This window comes from Mus caroli, chromosome 1, assembly GCF_900094665.2.
Source record: "Mus caroli chromosome 1, CAROLI_EIJ_v1.1, whole genome shotgun sequence".
In the NCBI taxonomy this organism is placed as follows: domain Eukaryota; kingdom Metazoa; phylum Chordata; class Mammalia; order Rodentia; family Muridae; genus Mus; species Mus caroli.
This window is the reverse complement of record NC_034570.1, coordinates 101,089,236-101,098,913: the sequence shown is the minus strand read 5'-3', so window position 1 is coordinate 101,098,913 and position 9,678 is coordinate 101,089,236.

Here is a 9,678-nt window from a genome sequence, read left to right as displayed (position 1 = left end):
TGTTGTCTGTAGAACACACAGCCTTAGAACTCTCTTTTTACAGGAATGAACCAGGTGTAATAATCAGAATTCAGCCACTGAGTCTGGCATATTACTCTTTAAATTTTAGTAAAAAGTTTAAGTGCTAAGAAAGATTGTCTGGTAATGAGCTTAACTATAATGTTTAAAAGACAAAATGCAAATAACTGCTTTTATTTACTCAATTATACTTTAAGAATTTTTGAACAGTGTAGAAAGCTAAGTAAGATAAAAGTAAGAATTATCTACTAGAATAAGGTAAAATATTTTAGCAAATGTTAAATAATATGGTATGTGTGGGTGTAGTAATAGTAGTAGTAGTAGTAGTAGTAGTAGTAGTAGCAGTAGTCGTAGTAGTTTTGTAGGGTATATGAATGCATATGCAAAGTATGCTCTGCTATACATATGAATTTGCAAGCCAGAGGTCAACTTTGAATTTCCATCTCCAGCAATGGGAAAATTACCTTTTGAGTCAAAATCTCTCAGTCAACATACCATTTAGTTTCAGCTAGACTAGGTAGCTTAAGAGCCACAGAAATCTACCTGTCTGTTTTCCTTGCATTGCTGGGGTTACAAATGTGCAGCACAATGGCTGGTTTTCTAAATATGTTCTAGAACCTGTATTCATATTTTTTCTAAGCATTTTACTTGAAAATTGCATGTTCCAGAAATTGCATGTTCTAAGAAATTATAGTAGAAATTCAAAAGAATATTCTCATTTTCTATGGGTAATAAGAAAAATTTGTTTTTGAAACAAAAACAATGTGTAATAGGATCAAAGATTGTTTTATGTTTATGTATGCATATGTGTCTTATATGTGTATATGAACTACATGCCTACCTACATAGAGAAAACACAGAACTAGAGAATAAAGATAAACAACATCAATGAATAAAGATAATAGAATTTCACCACATTGAAATCTCATGCAGAGAATAACAGCCAGCGTTGTTTTAAGGTCCTGATCAGTAGATTATTATATTGCATTACAGGCAACCTTAGACCTTACACTGAAATTGTCTGTACACAGCAGAATATTAGGGCTAAAATGTATTTTAGAATATATTATGTTCACGCTTTAATTACTTGACAGTAAAATTTTATTGTGAAGCATTTTAGTATTGTAACAGATGTCTACATACTACTAAAATGAATGTCAAAAATTCATCGGGGAGTGATAAGATCCTTATTTCTATGTATGAAAAGTGTAAAACAAGCAAACCACACTCATTTTTCTACCCCCTTTTCCCTCATTTAGTTGTTTTTCATTATCATTTGAATAAGGTAATCCTCTCTGTCTCTGTCTCTGTCTCTGTGTCTCTCTCTCTCATTTGTGGATGCTAGTTTTGAAACTTAAAATGTATGCATTTTATTTTTAATAACAATAAAGGTCATGAAGATAGTGAGTAGCCTTGGAATATGGCGTATAACTTGGTAGTATACAGGGGTAAATTGGGAATAATGGATTGTGAAATACCAAACTCTGGTAGGGGATATAAGAGAAAAGTAGGGGAGAGATGCAAAGAACGCATAATCCTAAATAACTTTCAAAATGTTCAAGTGGGAACATAATACTGTTGATTTACTAAACTTATAAATGCACAACATTCGAATATTTGAAATCTAGTTAATCGATAATGCCAGCACTATACATCATATACAAACAAAAGTCCCAGTGACAGTATTAAATGTCTTCTTCTGGAGTTGTAGACTCATTTAGTCACATTGACCCACTGAACATTACAAGTGAGTGCTATTGCTGTTGTCTATATTCTATAACTTGTTAGTAAGACCTTACCTCTGAAGACGCCACATACTTGAATCATACAACATGGGAAAATCAAGCTGTAATTCATCGGTAAACTTCACCCATACTAGACAGTTTTTATAGTGCTCAAACTTGTTACACATACTACTGAAGAAGAAACATAATGATAAGCCTTGTTCCACAGTGAGCCCATGGGCTACAGTAAGGGCCAGCCTGTCAACACGTTTGCTCATAAAATAGTGGCATAAATAACATGATTAACATAAAGTAACCAAGTACATTCTGGTTGGATTTAAAGCTTATTATATATGGTAAAAGTCATATCTAGATCTTCTATGAGGACCAAAAATACATAGGTAGAATTGTCATGTGCCCTAGAGGAGAACCTATCACTACTATACTGCTAACCTGACATAGTATTAAATAAACTCCTGATGATTTCTAATAAACCTATGGACTAGTTCACTGGTCCGCAATAATCAGAGATGTTTCTTATTTTACAGCAGATGATGATTAACACAGATGCCCACAAATAGTCAAAATGCAGAGAATAAAAGTTTGAAGAATTTACAGCCTTACTGGGATATGTATTTGATAGCTCAACCTTCTAAGGTTCAGGAATTATTTAAATGTAAGGTGCACAGAGGTTGTAGGAACTAGAGGACCATTAGGTGACTTTCAAAGGAAAAGTGTTGTCAAGACAAAGCAAGGCAATTGAATCAGTGTTTGTGACTGTATACATAGAGTGCTACACTATTTACATCTTAGTCAATTAAAATATATGCAATTTAAAATTCATTCATACTCTAGAATTCTTGTGTTTTATTACAAGTTTTCTCCACAGTAGCTCCAACTATGCATGAGGACTCTTTGGAAAAGTTGAGATGTATTCTTTTTCTATGTTTGGCTAGAACAAGACCCTTTGAATCAATTATAGAATATGCAAATTAGCTGATAGAAACTGCAGTAGCAAAGGTCATACATAGGTCTGCAGCAGGTCCTCTGTCCTCTGAGTATATTTTGCAGCTATTAGCTACCTAATTTTATCAGACATTTTTCTGTGAGAACAAGTCAGTCTCTGACTCTTGTGCCTACTCTCGGGACTCTTCTCCTTGGGTGCCCATATCCATTTTAATATGACAATTTTTGCTTTATCTTGATATATTTTATTTTGTCATGTTAAAAATATAAATTTTTAAAATTCAAATATAATTATATCATCTAATTTTTCCTTTTTCCCTCCAACCCCTCCCCTTGCTCTCTTTGAAAAATTTTACTAAACACTTCTGTTTTTAATTTTTTTTCATGGACTTTCAAACTTTCTAGCATGAGAAAACTTAAGTAGAGCTAAACATGTTAAAAATTATATTGTATATAGAAATATTACAAATCACAAATATGTGGTAACTACTTAAATTAATGAAAGCTTTAGTAGACTAAATACATATTTAGTATATAAGAGTAACTAAAAATTCACTTATGCTCCATACTCTAATGATGAATAATATAAAACATATAATTAACATTTAAATAGTATAACATTACAATTGGTTGTCCAATACAAAATTCTCAGCTTTAAAAACATCTATATGAGTAACATTATATAGGCTGATCAGGTTAAATTTGGAATATATGTGTATGTAATATATATGTATACACACATATGTGTGTGTGTAATAACTGAACAAAAAGTCTATGAATTTTAAAGACCACAAGGGAATATATCTGAAATAAATGGATGAAAAAAAAAGGAAAAGGAAATATTTTAATTATATCATAACCTCAAGTGTAAACAGAAAACATTTTAAAGAAAATACTAAAGAATGCCTTATAGAGAAAAGAGTTCCCCATCTTGGAAGGAACATGGAGTAGGGAGACAGGAAGCCAAATACAATTACAAGATAGGGAATTAATCATGGAGTGTCACAAACTCCGGAAGGATTACACTTCTGTAATTTCTACCTAAATTTCAGCTAGCTATAGAGAGGTGACAACCTCTTATTTTGGTAGTGATTTCAATTACCACCTGTCCCCACTTATAACAAACGGGAGTCCAGACTACTATGATACTCTATTTGAAAATAAATTCTGTAATAATATCTGCATATGGTGGAGTTGAGAAAATATGTCTTAGCTATAAGTTCTATATTTTAAAATAGATAAAGAGCCTGTCTTACTGTACTTAGGATATATCTTTGTAGAAACTATGTACAAGGTCTATGTATGAAAAGAAATTAATATGGCAAACATGATAAGGTGCTAGCAGAAAAATATACTTTCAACTGTATGTTATTTTTGTTTTGTTCATTTGTGCATTTTCATATTTAGTTGTTGTTTTTACTTTCTGGATATATGTATATTATCTTTACTATCCTGACCTTAAAATCTTGTGACTTGTTTTATCTAATTAAATATGTGTAGAATGAGAAGGATATACTCCCTCTAGAACATAAAACATCAAAATTTAGGTTTTCTTCATCACATTCTTCATTCCTGATTTTAAAATATGGAGAAGTTTCTGAAACAAAAGTCTTCATCAATTTCAGTTTTTAGAATAATATGAGTAAAAACATAATATTGAGAACATTCTTTGAGCTCTTTATAGTATTATTTTCTGAGAGATAAATATCCCCATAAGACTTTTCATTTTAATTATTTTTCACATATTTTATACATTTCTTCCCTTCTCCAACCTCCTCTCAGCTCTACACCAGCTGCCTAACAAACATGATCTCTTTCTGTGTATCTTTGTCTGTATGTGTTACTGTGTCTACATCTCGGTTTCTGTCTCTCCATCTAACTGTGTCTCTCTGTGTTTCTCTCTTTCTTTTTCTCTGTCTCCTTCTCTAGGACAGAGAAATTAAGAAAACAACCACCACAGCAGAAGAAAACCCACAGGCACAATTATCAAAATAGACAAAACTCAATAAGACAAAAAAATGTCAAAAACAATAAAGAATAAAACATGTCTACAAAACATACCATTAAATTCCTTTGTGTTGGCCCACTACTTCTTGACATGAAACCTGCCCAGTAGTGTAGTTAATAAACTCAATGATACTTCATTAGAAAATTGATATTTTTCTAGATGGTCCATCTTTCATCACAGTTCCAAATTTTGTCTCTGTAACTCCTTCCATGGGATCCATCACATAATCAGCTTCCTAACGCTGACACCATTGCATACACTAGCAAGATTTTGAAAGATATAGCTGTCTCTTGTGAGACTATGCCGGGGCCTAGCAAACACAGAAGTGGATGCTCACAAACAGCTATTGGATGGATCACAGGGCCCCAAATGGAGGAGCTAGAGAAAGTACCCAAGGAGCTAAAGGGATCTGCAACCCTATAGGTGGAAAAACAATATGAACTAACCAGTACCCTCCTGGAGCTCCTGTCTCTAGCTGCATATGAATCAGAAAATGGCCTAGTTGGCCATCAGTGGAAAGAGAGGCCCATTGGTCGTGCAAACTTTATATGCCTCAGTACAGGGGAATGACAGGGCCAAGAAGTGGGAGTGGGTGGGTGGGGGAGTGGGTGGGGGAACGTGTGGGGGAATTTTGGGATAGCATTGGAAATGTAAATGAAATAAATACCCAATAAAAAAAGAAAATTGATATTTTTCATTGCCAACATTATCAAGTGTGAATAAATAACCCCTTGTTTAGACACACAATTTTGTCTAATTTTTTTTCTCAAGGCTAAGTGAAGTGAGAATTTCTAATTTCATTGTATTTCAGTTTTACCATGTGATGTTTTTCTCAAAACTGTCATATGAGAGGATGTTTTTGGGAAAGATGCACATAAAGGATGTTTTACTTAGAAAGGCATGTGGGATTTTTATGGAACTTGCCTGGTGAAAGGGCTTGTGATATTTTGCTGGAGTGGATGCTTGAGAGCAAATGATGGCTGGAAAGAGTATAAATACAATGCAACAGACAGTGAACCATGCTCTTACAATGATATTCTTTGCAACTCTTTGCTGGTCATCATTGGGCTTCTCTGATACTGGTCTTCACTGAGAACATTTACATTGGTTTGTCTTGATTTTTTCACTGATCTTCACTTGTTGTGACTTTTCAGAGAGAAAAGATCCATATAACTTCTGGTGACATTCCAGCTCCTTCTTGCTGGTTCGACAGACATGTGTGATTCAGCAGAAGCTTGTGTTTTTGTTTATTTTTTCCTGGATTGAGTCCTTGCTACTGATTCATGTTTGCTGTTTGCTGTGTCTACTGGACTGCTGACAACAAGATTGAAATTGCCATAAATAATTATTTCTAAATAGATCCACAGCTCAAGTTTCCTATTAACTTTTCTTTTCCCCTATTTCGGTGGGTGGAGGTCTAGAAAGGAAGGTCAGATATTAAAAACATAAAACAAGTTTTGAAAAATCTGTGCTTATAGTTGAGACCCCATCTGGCTTGACCCTGTGATGTTGTTGAGTCTACTGACAAAGTCTCGGGAAGTTGAAGTGTATACCTCAATTCTCTTGTACCTGGAAGACAGAGTTTCCTTGAAGTCATGCATCAACTCTGGCTCTAACTTTCCTTCTGCCTCTTGTTCTATAAAGATCCCTAAGCCATAAGTAGAGGGCTTTGATGTAGACATTTAAGACTCAATTCTCTAAAATCTTTCACTGGCTACACATTGTCCAATTGTAGATCTCTTTGTTGTTCTACTATAAGAAAACAAAAATCTCCCCTGTGTGTTGAGTGCTGAGTGAAGTAGCATTATACAGGTACAGAAATTTGTTGCTTGGAAAATTTGTTGCTTGGAATTATATTATCGATATGTTCTTTAGCAGACTGGTAGTAGTAGGTTTTCTAAATATTTTTTTTTATTTTTATTGAAATTTCTTTTGAAAAAATAAGTTCTGATTATATGTTCCTTTCACCCCAGTCCTCTCAATCCAACCCCTAACCATCCAACTATCCAACTGTGGGTTATTGGGGCCTGTGTCTTTCCCAGGCCTGAGGATGCTAATGGAGTTAAGACACATGAGTTTTGATTATGCTTCCCTACGCCAGTGCTGGGTGAACATCAGGCTATGAGAAGCCACAGGACCATGCTCTGGTGGTGGCAGAGAGAAGTCTGAGGTCCCTGGGGACTGCAGAAAACGGCACGGGAGTCACCATATCTGCACAGAGGCCGGCACCATCAGGTTAACAGATTTTTGGGCACCCAGATGCCACTGGGAGCTGCAGAAGAGCTGAGAATCGAGTGAGGTCTCATGATCTGGATCTAGGGAAAAAAGTGTGTTGATCTGGCTGGGTCCAAAGGGGAGGAGAGTCCTTGGCTTGTTCGGCAGGTGGCTTGGCTTGGTGGAGGCTATGGCTGGGAGTGCTGAGAGACCTTCTGCTGGAGACTAGAAACAGCTCTTCAGATGAAGGCCTGTTCCATTGCTCCTCACTGCGGATCCCAGTGAAAAGAGACACTCCGTGGTTTTAAAGCATTTATTGGCACTGAGAAGAGTTGTGATGAGTAAAATATACACCACTCAGGGCAGGCCTGAGGTTCAACACCTTCTGTAGGAGGGAGTGCATGGGAAGGAGCACTTCATTGGCTAAGCCTTTCAGGCCTTTAGGTACCTCATTAAATTGGAGATGTCTTGAGGCTCTGTGATTTGTGGACATGTTCTCTACCTGTGGAGGGGCTTGAGGTGTTGCCTTATGTGTCTGGTGGTCACAGACCTATGAAGAGCTGCAGCCTCATGTCAGGGGCCTGGTGTCCAGGAGCATCGCAAAACGCCTACTATCCTTTGCAAGGTTATCTCCTGTAGGGTCACCTACAGGGTCGCTGGGGTTTCAAACCTAGTTCAACCAGAAACCAAGTTGATTTTCACAGTCCCACATCCAACCATACAGCTTTTCTTTCTCTTTCTGTTTAGAAAACTAAGAAAAATAAAACAAACAAAAACAGGCTAGCTAAACACACTAAGAAAAAGCATAGTAATTATTTTTTTTTAGAAAATTGAAAATAGATCTACATGAAGACCCAGCTATACCACTCTTGGGAATATACCCAAAAGATGGCCCATCCTAAACACAGGGGCATGTGTTCCACTGTGTTCATAGCGGCCTTATTTGTGATAGCCAGAAGCGGGAAACAACTTAGATGTCCTAGGACAGAAGAATGAATACAGAAAATGTGGTTCATTTACACAATGGAATACTACTCAGCTATTAAGAAAAATGGCTTCCTGACTTTTGCAGGCAAATGGATGGAACTAGAAAATATCATCCTGAGTGAGGTAACTCAGACTCAAAATGACATGAATGGTATGTACTCACTAAAACCAAATTTTAAAAGGAACAAAAACCAAACTTGCACAAGCAAAATAAAAAAAAAAATAAAAAAAATAAAGCACGTAGGTCAGAAAGAATAATATAAAAGCAAAAATGGTTCTAAATGCCCAAACAAACCAATATAAAACAAACAGTCTACAAAAATAGCATTAAGTTTACTTTATTTTCAGTATCTACTTCTCAGCATGAGACCTATCTTCTACTATAGTTAATATATGCAATTAGGCTCCATTGCAGAAAACTAAATTTTCTTTTGTAAGTGGACCCCAACTGCACATAGCTTCTTGGTTATGGGTGGAAGTCCATATCCATTTCCCTCTCTCAAGGCTGGGCATCTAGCAAGCATCTGATTTAAATCTTTACTGTGGAGAACTTAGCTGTGCATTGCTGCCGCTGTCTCTGTGATTCCATATGCAAGTCAGTTCTGCTGTGTCTGGGAGACACTGTTTCTTTTGGAGCCATTCTGTGGCTTGTACACTATTTCTGCCTCCTCTGCTGCAAAGCTCCTGAGACCCAAGGGAAGAGGTTTCCTTAATATTTCCTAAAAGTCATGGAGTTCTTTGTATTTCTGTTTACTCAAACATGCTCTCACTATGTAATGGGACCTCATGCTTTTCAACTTCTTCCTCCAGTCCTTTTCTACTATATGGATACTTCAGAAGTGTCTGCCTTCTTGTTATTTCCATGCCTTTTTGTGAGAAAAATGAAAAATATTTCATTATTGGGAAACAAACAGCTTACTTCTTCATTGTGTCCGTAATCTGGATCCTGAGACAGATTATATAAACATTACAGTTAAACTAATACTGTAAATCTTTTGTGGCAATAGCAAATGTAAGCAAGCAGGGAGGACAATGGTCATGTTTCTAGTAACAAGTTATGCAAAGCCTGCACACCAGAAAAAAAAGGTGCTATGCAAGCACAATTTAGACAGTAGATCACTGGCATATCAATGACTATTTGATTCCTCTTGTGCCAACTGAAGATAGTGGACACTCCTTGTTACCTTTCGTATCTAAAAGCACTGGTCTGTTTTTCTTACTACATGATTCAAGGAATTGATGATCTGTAGAAAGCCTAGGTCTGTATTTTGTAGTATTATCCGATTGCCTAAAAGGCAAACCTTTATTTTACTTCAGATCTTAACTCACATCTACCTAACACATCTCTGAAGAATTTGGCACCAGCTTCATGTGTAAGATGCTTGACCTTGCTTACATTTGACCTTTTCATTCTTAACGTAAGATTCAGCTTCACAGATAACTTTAAAATATTGTTGTTCCCACACTGGAAATATTTATGGGGGGGCCATAATAATAAACATTCTAGAAAGCAATTGTGCCTCCACTATCCTTAAATTCTGTAGCTGGGGAGAATTTACTACACCTTGCATGAGTGAGTGGGTTCTGCAATACTCATCTAAGTAGTGTCACATACATCTGATATTCTTATACACATAAACATAGACTGTACTTATCACAAGTATAAAAATAAATGTGGAGTTAGGGAAGCAGAAACCGGCCTGAGTAGGGCCACAGGCCTCATCCGGCCAGATCAGCACCGGGGTAGCGGGAGCGCAGGGT